Source organism: Ursus arctos, unplaced genomic scaffold, assembly GCF_023065955.2.
Source record: "Ursus arctos isolate Adak ecotype North America unplaced genomic scaffold, UrsArc2.0 scaffold_21, whole genome shotgun sequence".
NCBI lineage: Eukaryota > Metazoa > Chordata > Mammalia > Carnivora > Ursidae > Ursus > Ursus arctos.
This window is the reverse complement of record NW_026622886.1, coordinates 47,605,409-47,618,563: the sequence shown is the minus strand read 5'-3', so window position 1 is coordinate 47,618,563 and position 13,155 is coordinate 47,605,409. Positions and strand designations below refer to the sequence as shown.

Sequence of the window (13,155 nt, the reverse complement as noted above, 5' to 3'; positions counted from 1 at the left end):
GAAAGAAAGTTGTGTCTGATATTAAGAAGTTTTCGGGGCGCCTGGGTGGCACAGCGGTTAAGCGTCTGCCTTCGGCTCAGGGCATGATCCCGGCGTTGTGGGATCGAGCCCCACATCAGGCTCCTCCGCTATGAGCCTGCTTCTTCCTCTCCCACTCCCCCTGCTTGTGTTCCCTCTCTCGCTGGCTGTCTCTGTCTCTGTTGAATAAATAAAAAAATCTTAAAAAAAAAAAAAAAGAAGTTTTCTAAGACAGTGTTTCAGTCAGTTTAAGGGTTGGAGAGAGATTAGGTAAAAACAAAAATATATCTGTTGGTTTTGTCAAAGTGGAAGTTATTAGTGTCCTTGGTAAAGTCATTTCATTATGATGGTGGAGATAGAAACCAGATTGTACTAGGTTGAGGAGGAAATAAAAATTAAAAAATAGACATCTTTTTTTAAATAAAAAAATAGACATTTTTTAAAAAACAAACTAATTGTGAAGGGGAAAATAAGAGTAAAGTAGTACCTACAAGGAGCTTTGGGCACAGGGGTGTTTTCTTTAAGACTCCTGTCGTTAGAATTGAGTTAGCTGAAAAGCAATGTGTTCTGAGATAACATCTGAAAAAGAAAAAAGCCTCATGAAGGCTTAAAACTGTATCTCTCTAATGCCAAAAAATAGAAAAAATAGAAAACACCAGTATTAACAATATTTAAATTTTAATGAGAAACTATTCAAATAATGGGATAGTATCCCCCCCCTTAAAAACTTATTTGCCTGTATGTCACTTTCAGGTGTAAAGTATGTTAATGCTATTTATGCTTAAAAACTTCATGAAAAGATTTTTTTAAAATAAGAAATTGAAAATTTATTATGTTATGTCCAAGAGAACACATATTTTCATGCAGAAAACATTGCTGAAATATCATAGCATAATCTTTCAGAAAGATTTCTAAATTGCACAGAAAAGTTTTGGTGAGTTTATAATTTTCTTGGAAGTTTAAATGGCAAACCAAAGTTATCAAACAATAAAACCTTGCTCAATGAAACTTTCACAAAAGGGAGAGTAGACACTTTTGTATTTCCTTATTCCAAATAAACGATTCATGCCAGAGCTTCAAAGAAAACACATGATTGCTTTATATTTTTTTGCCCTATGCTTGAAGCATAGGAACTTGACACAGGCCAGTTAGAAGAAGTGTGCACTGGAGGAATAGACTTTTGGATTTTATGGCAGTAGGTCCATCCTCTTGAGATGTGATTTTATTTTATTTTTTATTTTTTTTTATTTTTATAATGATTTTTTATTATATTATGTTAGTCACCATACAGTACATCCCCAGTTTCCGATGCAAGGCTCGATGATTCATTAGTTGTGTATAACACCCAGTGCACCATGCAATACGTGCCCTCCTTACTACCCATCACCGGCCTATCCCATTCCCCCATCCCCCTCCCCTCTGTAGCCCTCAGTTTGTTTCTCATAGTCCATAGTCTCTCATGTTTCATTCCCCCTTCTGATTACCCCCCTTTCTTTATCCCTTTCTTCCCCTACTGATCATTCTAGTTCTTATATTCCATAGATGAGAGAAATCATATGATAGTTGTCTTTCTCTGCTTGACTTATTTCACTTAGCATTATCTCCTTCAGTGCCATCCATGTTGTAGCAAATGTTGAGAACTCGTTCTTTCTGATAGCTGAGTAATATTCCATTGTATATATGGACCACAACTTCTTAATCCAGTCATCTGTTGAAGGGCATCTCGGCTCCTTCCACGATTTAGCTATTGTGGACATTGCTGCTATGAACATTGGGGTGCATATGGCCCTTCTCTTTACTACGTCTGTATCTTTGGGGTAAACACCCAGTAGTGCAATGGCTGGATCATAGGGTAGCTCAATTTTTAACTTTTTAAGGGACCTCCACACTGTTTGCCAGAGTGGCTGTACCAACTTGCATTCCCACCAACAATGTAGGAGGGATCCCCTTTCTCCACATCCTCTCCAACAATTGTTGTTTCTTGCCTTGTCTATTTTTGCCATTCTAACTGGCGTAAGGTGGTAACTCAGTGTGGTTTTGATTTGAATTTCCTTGATGGCTAATGATTTTGAACATTTTTTCATGTGTCTGTTAGCCATTTGTATGTCTTCATTGGAAAAGTGTCTGTTCATATCTTCTGCCCATTTTTTGATTTGTTTATTTGTTTCTCGTGTATTGAGTTTGAGAAGTTCTTTGTAGATCTTGGATACCAGTCCTTTATCTGTACTGTCATTTGCAAATATCTTCTCCCATTCCATGGGCTGCCTCTTAGTTTTTCTGACTGTTTCCTTGGCTGTGCAGAAACTTTTAATCTTGATGAAGTCCCATAAGTTCATTTTATCTTTTGTTTCTCTTGCCTTTGGGGATGTATCATGAAAAAGGTTGCTTTGGCCAATGTCGTAGAGGTTGTTGCCTATGTTCTCCTCTAGAATTTTGATGGATTCCTGTCTCACATCGAGGTCTTTCATCCATTTGGAGTTTATTTTTGTGTATGGTGTGAGATAGTGGTCAAGTTTCATTCTTTTGCATGTAGCTGTCCAATTTTCCCAGCACCATTTATTGAAGAGACTGTCTTTTTCCCACCGGATGTTTTTTCCTGCTTTATCAAATATTAGTTGCCCAAATTGCTGAGGGTCCATTTCTGGGCTCTCTATTCTGTTCCATTGGTCTATGTGTCTGTTTTTGTGCCAGTACCATGCTGTCTTTGTGATCACAGCTTTGTAGTACAGCTCGAAATCCGGCATTGTGATGCCCCCAGCTTTGTTTTTCCTTTTCAACAGTTCCTTGGAGATTCGGGGCCTTTTCTGTTTCCATACAAATTTAAGGACTATTTGTTCCAGTTCTTTGAAAAATGTCCTCGGTATTTTGATCGGGATAGCATTGAAAGTGTAGATTGCTCTGGGTAGCATGGACATTTTAACTATGTTAATTCTTCCGATCCATGAGCATGGAATATCTTTCCATCTTTTTATGTCTTCCTCAATGTCTTTTAAGAGTGATTTATAGTTTCTAGAATATAGGTCCTTTACGTGTCTGGTTAAGTTAATTCCAAGGTAACGTATGGTTTTTGATGCTATTGTAAATGGGATGGATTCCCTAATTTCTCTTTCTTCGTTCTCGTTATTCGTGTACAGAAATGCAACTGATTTCTGAGCATTGATTTTGTATCCCGCCACATTACTGAATTGCTCTATAACTTCTAATAGTTTGGGAGTGGCTTCTTTTGGGTTTTCCATATAGAGTATCATGTCATCTGTGAAGAGAGACATTTTGACTTCTTCTTTGCTGATTTGAATACCTTTGATCCCTTTTTGTCGTCTGATTGCTGTTGCAAGGACTTCTAGTACTATGTTGAATAATAGTGGCGAGAGTGGGCATCCTTGTCGTGTTCCTGATCTTAAGGGAAAGGCTTCCAGCTTTTCCCCATTGAGAATAATATTTGCAGTAGGCTTTTCATAGATGGCTTTTATGAGATTGAGAAATGTACCTTCTATTCCTACACTCTGAAGGGTTTTAATCAGGAAAGGATGCTGTATTTTGTCAAATGCTTTTTCGGCATCGATTGAGAGGATCATATGGTTCCTGAGTCTTTTCTTGTTGATATGATGTATCACGCTGATTGATTTGCGAATATTGAACCACGCTTGCATCCCAGGTATGAATCCCACTTGATCGTGGTGGATAATCCTTTTAATGAACTGTTGGATTCTATTAGCAAGTATCTTGTTGAGGATTTTGGCATCCATATTCATTAGGGAAATCGGTCTGTAATTCTCCTTTTTGAGGGGGTCTTTGCCTGGTTTGGGGATCAAGGTAATATTGGCCTCATAGAATGAGTTTGGTAGCTTTCCTTCTGTTTCTATTTTTTGAAATAGCTTTAGGAGAATAGGTATTATTTCTTCTTTGAATGTTTGGTAGAATTCCCCAGGAAAACCGTCCGGGCCTGGAGTTTTGTTATTTGGAAGGTTGTTTATCACTGACTCAATTTCTACATAATTAATTGGCCTGTTTAAGAAATCAATTTCTTCCTGTTTCAATCTTGGTAGTTTATAGGTTTCCAGGAAGGATTCCATCTCTTCCAGATTGCTTAGTTTATTGGCATATAGCTGTTGATAAAAATTTCTAATAATCCTTCCAATTTCAATGGTGTTCATCGTGACCTCTCCTTTTTCATTCATAATTTTAATAATCTGGGTCCTTTCTCTTTTCTTTTTGATAAGTGTTGCCAGTGGTCTGTCAATTTTATTGATTCTCTCAAAGAACCAGCTTCTAGTCCTGTTGATCTGCTCTACTGTACTTCTGGTTTCTGCTTGATTGATTTCAGCTCTAATTTTGGCCAACTGCTTCCTCGTGTGTGGATTAGGCCTGTCCCTCTGTTGCTGTTCCAGCTTCTTGAGGTGAGAATATAAAAACTGCATTTTAGATTTTTCTATTCTTTTGAGTGAGGCTTAGATGGCTATGTATTTCCCCCTTAGGACTGTCTTTGCAGTATCCCATAGGTTTTGGACTGTTGTATTTTCATTCTCATTGGTCTCCATACATTGTTTAATTTGATTTTTGATTTCCTGGTTTATCGAGTCTTTCCCGAGCAGGATGGTTCTTAGTCTCCAAGTGTTTGAGTTTCTTCCAAATTTTTCCTTGTGGTTGAGTTCCAATTTCAGAGCGTTGTGGTCTGAGAATATGCAGGGGATAATTTCAATCTTTTGGTATCGGCTGAGACCTGTTTTGTGTCCCAGAACATGGTCTATTCTTGAGAATGTTCCATGGGCATTAGAATAGAATGAGTATTCTTTGGTTCTGGGGTGTAGTGTTCTATATATATCTATGAGGTCCAACTCGTCGAGTATGGCATTCAAAGCCTTTGATTCTTTGCTTAGTTTTTGCCAGGGTGTTCTGTCTATTTCTGAGAGTGGAGTGTTGAGGTCCCCTACTATTAAGGTATTTTTATCTATATGTCTCTTTATTCTGGTTAAGAGTTGGCTTGTGTATCTTGCTGCTCCCCTGTTGGGGGCATATATATTTATAATTGTCATATCCACTTGTTGAATACTTCCTTTAAGAATAATATAGTGCCCTTCTGCGTCTCTAACTATAGTCTGTAGTTTAAAATCCAGTTTATCTGATATGAGAATTGCTACCCCAGCTTTCTTTTGGGGTCCATTTGCGTGAAAGATGGTACTCCATCCCCTTACTCTCAGCCTGAATGCATCTTTGGGTTCGAAATGAGTCTCTTGTAGACAGCAAATGGATGGGTCATTTCTTTTTATCCAATCTGCAACCCTGTGGTGTTTTAAGGAAGAATTTAAGCCATTAATATTAAGACTGAGTACTGAGAGATATGCTTTTAATGATGCCATGTTGTCAGTAAAGTCTTTGTTTGTATTGGCTGTGACTTTCTGTTCTGTATCACTCTTGGGGCCTTTTTACTTTTATAGAACCCCCTGTAATACCTCCTGTAGGGCTGGTTTCTTGGTTACGAAATTGGTTAGTGACTGGCGATTCTGAAATGTCTTTATTTCTCCATCAATTCTGAATTGCAGCCTTGCTGGATAAAGGATCCTTGGCTGCATGTTTTTCTCTGAAAGAGCTTTAAAAATGCTCCCCCAACCCTTTCTCTCATTCCAGGTCTGTGTAGACAGGTCTGACGTTAATTCTGATGCCTTTGCCTTGGTACGTGAGAAATTTCTTTGCCCTGGCCGCTTTCAATACTGTATCCTTGGATCTAATATTTGCGAAATGCACTATGACGTGACGTGGCGTAGGTTTGTCGTGGTTGAGCTTGGGAGGGGTCCTCTCTGCCTCTTGGACACGAATGTTTGTTTATCTCGCTAGATTAGGGAAGTTTTCAGCTACAATTTGTTCAAATATCTCTTCTAGACCTCTGTTTTTCTCCACCCCCTCGGGGATGCCGATGATTCTGACATTGGATCGTTTCGTTGAGTCAGTAATCCACCGTAGCCAACATTTGTGGGCGTGGACTTTTTTAAAAGCATCTTCTATTTTCATTTTTTCCTCTATTAACCCATCCTCCAATTCACTAACCCTTTCCTCTGCTTCAGTGACCCTGGCCGTCAGAGCCTCTAGTTTTGCCTGCATTTGGCTCATAGAATTTTTAATTTCTGTCAAATTCGGTCTCATTTCTGCCCTTAGGGATTCTATATTCTCAGTAACATTTTCCTTAATACTTTTTTCAAGTCTACTCATCATCTTGACCATTGTTACTCTGAATTCCATTTCTGATAATTTGGTTACATCCATATCCGTTACTTCTGTGGCAGAGGCCACAGACTCACTGTCTTTTCTTTGCTGGGGGGTGGGGGCTTCTCCTTCTTGTCATTCTGATGAGGAGAGGTTGCGGGGTTGTCCAGAGCCCAAATTATTGACTGGGTCCCAGGCCGTGCCCCTTGTTTTATAGGGATCTTAGAGATGTGGGCTTCTTCTTTAAAGATTTTATTTATTTACTTATCTGAGAGAGGGAGACAGACAGTCAGCAAGAACGGAACAGAAGCAGGGGAGTGAGAGAGGAAGAAGCAGGCTCCCAGCGGAGGAGCCCGATGACGGACTCCTTTCCGGAACGCCGGGATCACGCCCTAAGCCGAAGACAGGCGCTCAATGACTGCGCCACCCAGGCGCCCGGGTTGTGGGCTTCTTGATTTTTCAGCCTGCCTTCTGGGGGAGGGGCCTGCCGCGCCGATACTCAGGCAACCCTGTTTGGGTAGAGTCTCCGTGTCCCCTGCGAGGGGGGATGGGGATGGGCACTCTCTGAGCCGGTATTTCCAGGCTTTTGTTCTCTGGCGGCTTTCCCTGGCGGCCGGCTATGCCTCTTCTGAGAGTCAGAGCAGCAGAGGCTGCATTGTCACAGAACAGAGGGATTGCGGCCCGTTCTCCACTGATGTTCTGGCCACTTAAACTCTGTTACTGTTGGTGCTGGTCAACCCTGCAGCGTCCCGGGATGTGCGCCCCACACCCGGCGTCCCTGCCCTCACTTCCAGGGCCTGCGCGTCTCTGTCCTTTGTGTTTCTAATGCCGCCAGCCACCGGCCGCCCCGCACGCTCCTGGGTCTCCCGGTCTCAGTCTATGCCCGGTGAGCACACCGCGATTCCGGAGTTTCGTGAGAAGCCTGGTGGCGCGCGCACCCGGTTCAGGGTCTCAGTCTGCTGTTTCGCAGGTGCCGACCGCGAGTCCGCCCGCTCCCCCGTGCAGGTGGCCCGCCAGCCGCCAGCTGCCCCGCGCGCGTTCCGGGAGTTCCCGGTCTCAGTCTGGATCCCGTGAGCACACCTCGATTCCGGTGGTCCGGGAGATGCCTGGTGGCGCGCGTTCACGGGTCACCGGTCTCAGTCCGCTCTCTCGCAGGTGCCCTCCATGAGTCCGGCCCGCTCCCCCGTGCAGGTGGCTGCCGCTTCCTGGCACCCAAACGCAGCGGCTCCCTCCCCCTTCCGTTTATCTTCCGATATCTGTGCGCGGTTTTACGGCTCCCCTCTTGGTACATCAATACTCAGCGCTGGAGATGTTCATTTGTAGAGATCCAGATGTATCTTCCTGCGTCTCAGGCTGATTCCGTGGTTATTTAGGCTGGTCTGTTACCTATCCAGCTCGACTCAGGGGACCGGCTGAAAAAGGGGTCCCCTACTCCTCCGCCATCTTAACTCCTCCCCCGAGATGTGATTTTATGTTAAAAATGGAATGGCTTGCTAACTAAAGAGGTAAAAGATCTGTACTCTGAAAATTATAGATCACTTATGAAAGAAATGGAAGAGGACACAAAGAAATGGAAAAGCATTCCATGCTCATGAATTGGAAGAACAAACATTGTTTAAATGTCTACACTACCCAAAGCAATCTATCCATTTAATGCAATCCCAATCAAAATACCACCAGCATTTTTCACAAAGCTAGAACTAACAATCCTAAAATTTATATGACCTGAATAGCCAAAGCAATTCCGAGAAAGAAATACAAAATTGGAGGCATCACGATTCCAGATTTCAAGCTATATTACAAAGCTAAATTCATCAAGACAGTATGATACTGGCACAAAAACAGACACATAGATCAATGGAACAGAATAGAGAACCCAGAAATGGACCCACAACGCTATGGTCAACTAATCCTTGACAAAGCAGGAAAGAATAGCCAATGGAAAAAAGACAGTCTCTTCAAATGGTGCTGGGAAAACTGGACTGCAGCATGCAAAAGAAATAAACTGGACCACTTTCTTACAACATAATGAAAATTAATTAAAAACAGATGAAAGACCTAAATGTGAGACAGGAAACTTTCAAAATCCTAGAGGAGAACACAGGCAGAAACCTCTTTGACCTTGGCCATAGCAACTTCTTACTAAATGCGTCGCCAGTGACAAGGGAAACAAAAGCAAAAATGAACTACTGGGACTTCATCAAGATAAAAAGTTTCTGCACAGCGAAGGAAACAACAAAACTAAAAGGCGGCCTATGAAATGGGAGAAGATATTTGCAAATGACTTATCTGATAAAGAGTTAGTATCCAAAATCTACAAAGAACTTACCAAACTCAACACCCAAAAAATAAACAATCCAGTTTAGAAATGGGCAGAAGACGTGAATAGACTTCTTTTCTAAAGATGACATCCAGATAGATAACAGACACATGAAAAGATATTCAACATCACTCTACATCAGGCAAATACAAATCAAAACCATGATGAGATACCATCTCACACCTGTCACAACACAAGAAACAAAGGTGTTGGCAAGGTGTGAAGAAAGGGGAACCCTCTTGCACTGTTGGTGGGAATGCACATTGGTGCAGCCACTCTGGAAAACAATATGGAGGTTCCTCAAAAAGTTAAAAATAGAGGAATTGCACTACTAGGTATTTACCCAAAGGATAAAAAATACAGATTTGAAGGGGTACTTGCACCCCAATGTATATAGCAGCGTTGTCAGCAATAGCCAAACTATGGGAAGAACCCAAATATCCATTGACTGATGAATGGACAGAGAAGATGTGGTATATATATATACATACACATTGGAATATTACTCAGCCATCAAAAAAATGAAATCTTGCCATTTGCAAAAACATGGAAGGAGTTAGAGTGTATTATGCTAAGAGAAATAAGTCAGAGAAAGACAAATATCATATGATTTCATTCATATGAGGAATTTAAGAAAGAAAACAGGTGAACATATAGGAACAGGGAAAAGAACAAAAGGAGAGAAGGAAACAAGCCTTAAGAGAGTCTTGATGATAGAGAACAAACTGAGGGTTGATGAAGGGAGGTGGGTGAGGGATGGGCTAGATGGATGATGGGTATTAAAGAGCGCACTTGTGATGAGCACTGGGTATTGTATGTAAGTGACGAATCACTGAATTCTCCAGAAACCAGTATTGCATTGTACGTTCACTAAAATTTAAATTAAAAAAAGTGGAACGGTTTGAAATCAATTCTGTTGCATGGAGGACAAAAGGAGCACAGCGTACTAAGAACATATTTTGCAAATGCTTTCTTTCACCAAAACTCATGTGTGGAGGGAGGGGTGCGGGGAAGATAATGAACTCTTAGCTGAACTCATCTTTCTCTCACTGCTTGTAAGACAAAAAAAAAATTTTTTTAATGCAAATGAGAGCAATATTTCTGCTGGTAACAGCAGGAGGTCATGTTGGATCAGATGATTTATAGAATTGTTAGTAACCCTGCATGATTAGGATTGGCCCTACCTTTTTCTTTCTGCCTTTTTGTGCTACGCTTTCTCCATTTATTCCTTCTTAAAAACTCTGCACATGGAAAGTGGGTTAATGTACCTGACAGCAGGAAAATCAGAGAACTTATATCAATAAAAACCAGGATATCTCTCTTTTTAATTAATGTGATTTATTAGATTTGCAGTTAGATAAACAACTCCTACCAGAGTTTCAATGTAGTTCTCTCATTACTAGTTTAATTTATTGAATCCTTCTACTGTGCTGTCCTGGTTCACAGTAGGTAAAACCTACCGTTGATGCTGTTGTTGTTTGTAAGAACTTTTGCAGTATTCAGCTTCTTTCCTGTGCAGAGATGGTCAGGTACAACAGAGAAATGTGGCATTATAAAATAGTCACAGTAAACAATCAAGATCTTCTTTGTAAACCACAAATAATGCAGTAGAAAATGTTAGGAAGAAGAACATTGCTGGAAATATTATTTCTCCCAAATAATACCGATGGGAAAGAAAGTTTCTTTTGAAATAATTACAACACTTCCTAATTTCATTAAACGGAAAATGGTATGAGTTTTATCCCTGTGGTTAAAAATAGATTTTTCTCCAAAATGACAAAGACAAATTAAACTTGTATCTTAATTTTAATCCTGGTCTAGTTCTAACGTTTTATTTAATACTTCCATATAGTGAGATCTATTATTGACAATTGCATAATTAGCGCTAACTCAAAATGACATTGTGTCCATTTGACTCCATTTTTAAAGGCACTATTATATAACACTTATGCAAATGTTATCAAGATCAGCATTTGAGGGGTGCCTGGGTGGCTTAGTCCTTAAGTGTCTGCCTTCGGCTCAGGTCATGATCACAGCATTCTGGGATCAAGCCCTGCATGGGGCTCCCTGCTCAGCGGGAAGCCTGCTTCTCCCTCTCCCACCCCCCCTGCTTGTGTTACCTCTCTCACTGCCTCTCTCTCTGTCAAATAAATAGGTAAAAATCTTAAAAAAAATCAGCATTTGGGTAATTTTCCTACTTGTTGTTATAACCAAACCCTTTATTAGTTCTGTCATAAACTTTGACACCCCATGTATATGCCAGTGTTTATTTTTCATTGAATTAAAATATATCCCCATTAAGAATTAAACTCTTTAATATAGTAATTATGTAATATTTTTATTCTCACTGTTACTAACACAGTCTAGAAACTCAGCAAAGATTCAACAATTGCTTAGTTTAGAGAACTGAAGCTATGAGAGCAGTTCCTCTACATTAGACAACAAAAGGAAGACTGTTTTGTGGTTAAGCTTTAGGACTAGACTTTGCATCCCCTTGAGAAATCTTTCTTTCAGTTTTCACAGTAACAAAGAAATACTAGTGTTGGAATGACTCATGAGGAATATAGTCTAATTTCTCTAATTTGCAGCAAAACTAAGAAGTGGTTGGCCAATCTCTGGTGAGAAGGAACTTGCTACTTCCTAGGGCAGATACGCCTTTTCAGACAACTCTGACAAGTTTTATATGAAGCTGAAATTCATCTCCTTATGACTTCTACAAACAACAAAATCATGCACTAAAGCCGTCTTCTTGGAAGGAGCTTTGGTGTTCCCATTTGGCTTCTCTTCTCTAGATGGTTTAATACTTCCTCACACCCCTTCATATGTTTGTTGGTATGTTTTGGCTAAAAGAAATAGCAAACTTTGACAATAACCTTCAGCAGTATGTAAAGTTACTTCACATTAGAGTAAGAGTTAGAATAGATTTCTAGTGTTAGTTGATTTAGCTATTCAAGGATGGTATCAAAGACTCAAGTTTTATTTTTCTCCCTTTTTGTTTTCTCCTGTCTTCCTTAATGGTATCTTCATCATTAAGCTGGCAGGAAGATGGGTTCTTTTCACATATCAGAGAAGATAAGGATGAGAGATTTTCTTTTCTTATATATCTCTTTTAAGAACAAGATACAGTTTAGCAGCACTATAGTAAAATTGGAACAATACAGAGATTAATATGGCCCCTATGCAAGGATGACATGCAGATTCGTGAATCATTCCATATTTTTTTAAAAAGAGAACAAGGGGGGCGCCTGGGTGGCAGAGCGGTTAAGCGTCTGCCTTCGGCTCAGGGCGTGATCCCAGCGTGATGGGATCGAGCCCCACATCAGGCTCCTCTGCTATGAGCCTGCTTCTTCCTCTCCCACTCCCCCTGCTTGTGTTCCCTCTCTCGCTGACTGTCTCTATCTCTGTCAAATAAATAAATAAAATCTTAAAAAAAAAAAAAATAAAAATAAAAAGAGAACAAGGAACACGTTTCCACACTAAGCAGGTTTCATGTATTATTAAAAAAAAATTGGGCCCGAAGCAATTTCTGGCAAGGCTGATGAGATTACCATAATTGTCTTTAAAAAAATGATCTGCTATGAAGTAGTCAATCACATAGGTACTACACATGGTTTTCATATGCTTTTTTGTTCTATTTTTTTTCCTTCAGGTTTGTTGAGATATAATTGATATATAACATAGTAAAGTTTAAGTTATACAACGTGTCGATTAGATACACTTACATATTACAAAATGGTTACCACTATAGCAGCTAACTAACATCAAATAATTACCTCCATCATGTGAATTAATTACCTTTTTTTAATGGTGAGAATATTTAAGATCGCCTCTATTCTTCTTCATCCAGTTGATAACAAACTATGGGATTTTAACCCTATATATTGACGGTCATTAATAAGTCACTATTTTATGTTACCACCAAGCTGTATTCTTCTGATAGCATTTTGATAAAAATCAAGGAAATAAATGAAAAATTCACCTTTTCAATAAGTAAAGGGGTTAAGTAAAAGAAAGGAGGGGAAAGAGTTTCTTGTGGAAGCAAATGTTGATTTACTTATATCTAATCTATACATATCCTTAGAGTATATCTTTGTATTTTGTGTACATTGTAAATTATTTTAGATTTACATTAATTGTAGCACTTGAAAACTCCCACACACTCAAAAACAACCATTTCATGTGTTGAAATATGTGATGAGCTTATCTAAAGGTATTGTTGGTTGTTCTCAAGCAAAAATTGTATTTTTGTTTGTTTGGTAACAAATTTTTGTTCTTTCAAGCTAAGGATAAACTGAGGCTTTTTAATATTTCTTTTCCACCGTGCTCATACTGGGTAGTAATTTAATGTATAAATGGTAAATACGTTGGATGAGACTCACCATATTCTATACAATCAGATCACTAATCAATTTCTCCTTTAGAAAGATTAAAAAATAAACAGCTAAAAATTTCTGAGGCATATTGTCCTTTTGGAAAATGTCAGGCCCCAGTTTGTATTCAATAGGAGTAATTTCAGGAGGTTCCTCTGATGCAGTCCTTCTAAAATTTTGTCAGGGTGACAATACCTTGTTTATTCCCTGATTAATGTATTACTTTTAAAGAACCGCTGAAGATATCTG

General features: G+C 39.6%; 1 protein-coding gene and 1 pseudogene across 13 annotated transcripts in view; both read left to right on the top strand.

The window, feature by feature from the left end:
* The window catches only part of SLC16A7 (solute carrier family 16 member 7), a 724,207-nt gene that overhangs the window by 272,929 nt on the left and 438,123 nt on the right, over positions 1-13,155 (top strand). The window lies entirely within an intron of this gene.
* LOC113256482 (U6 spliceosomal RNA) lies at positions 11,658-11,757 on the top strand (annotated as a pseudogene).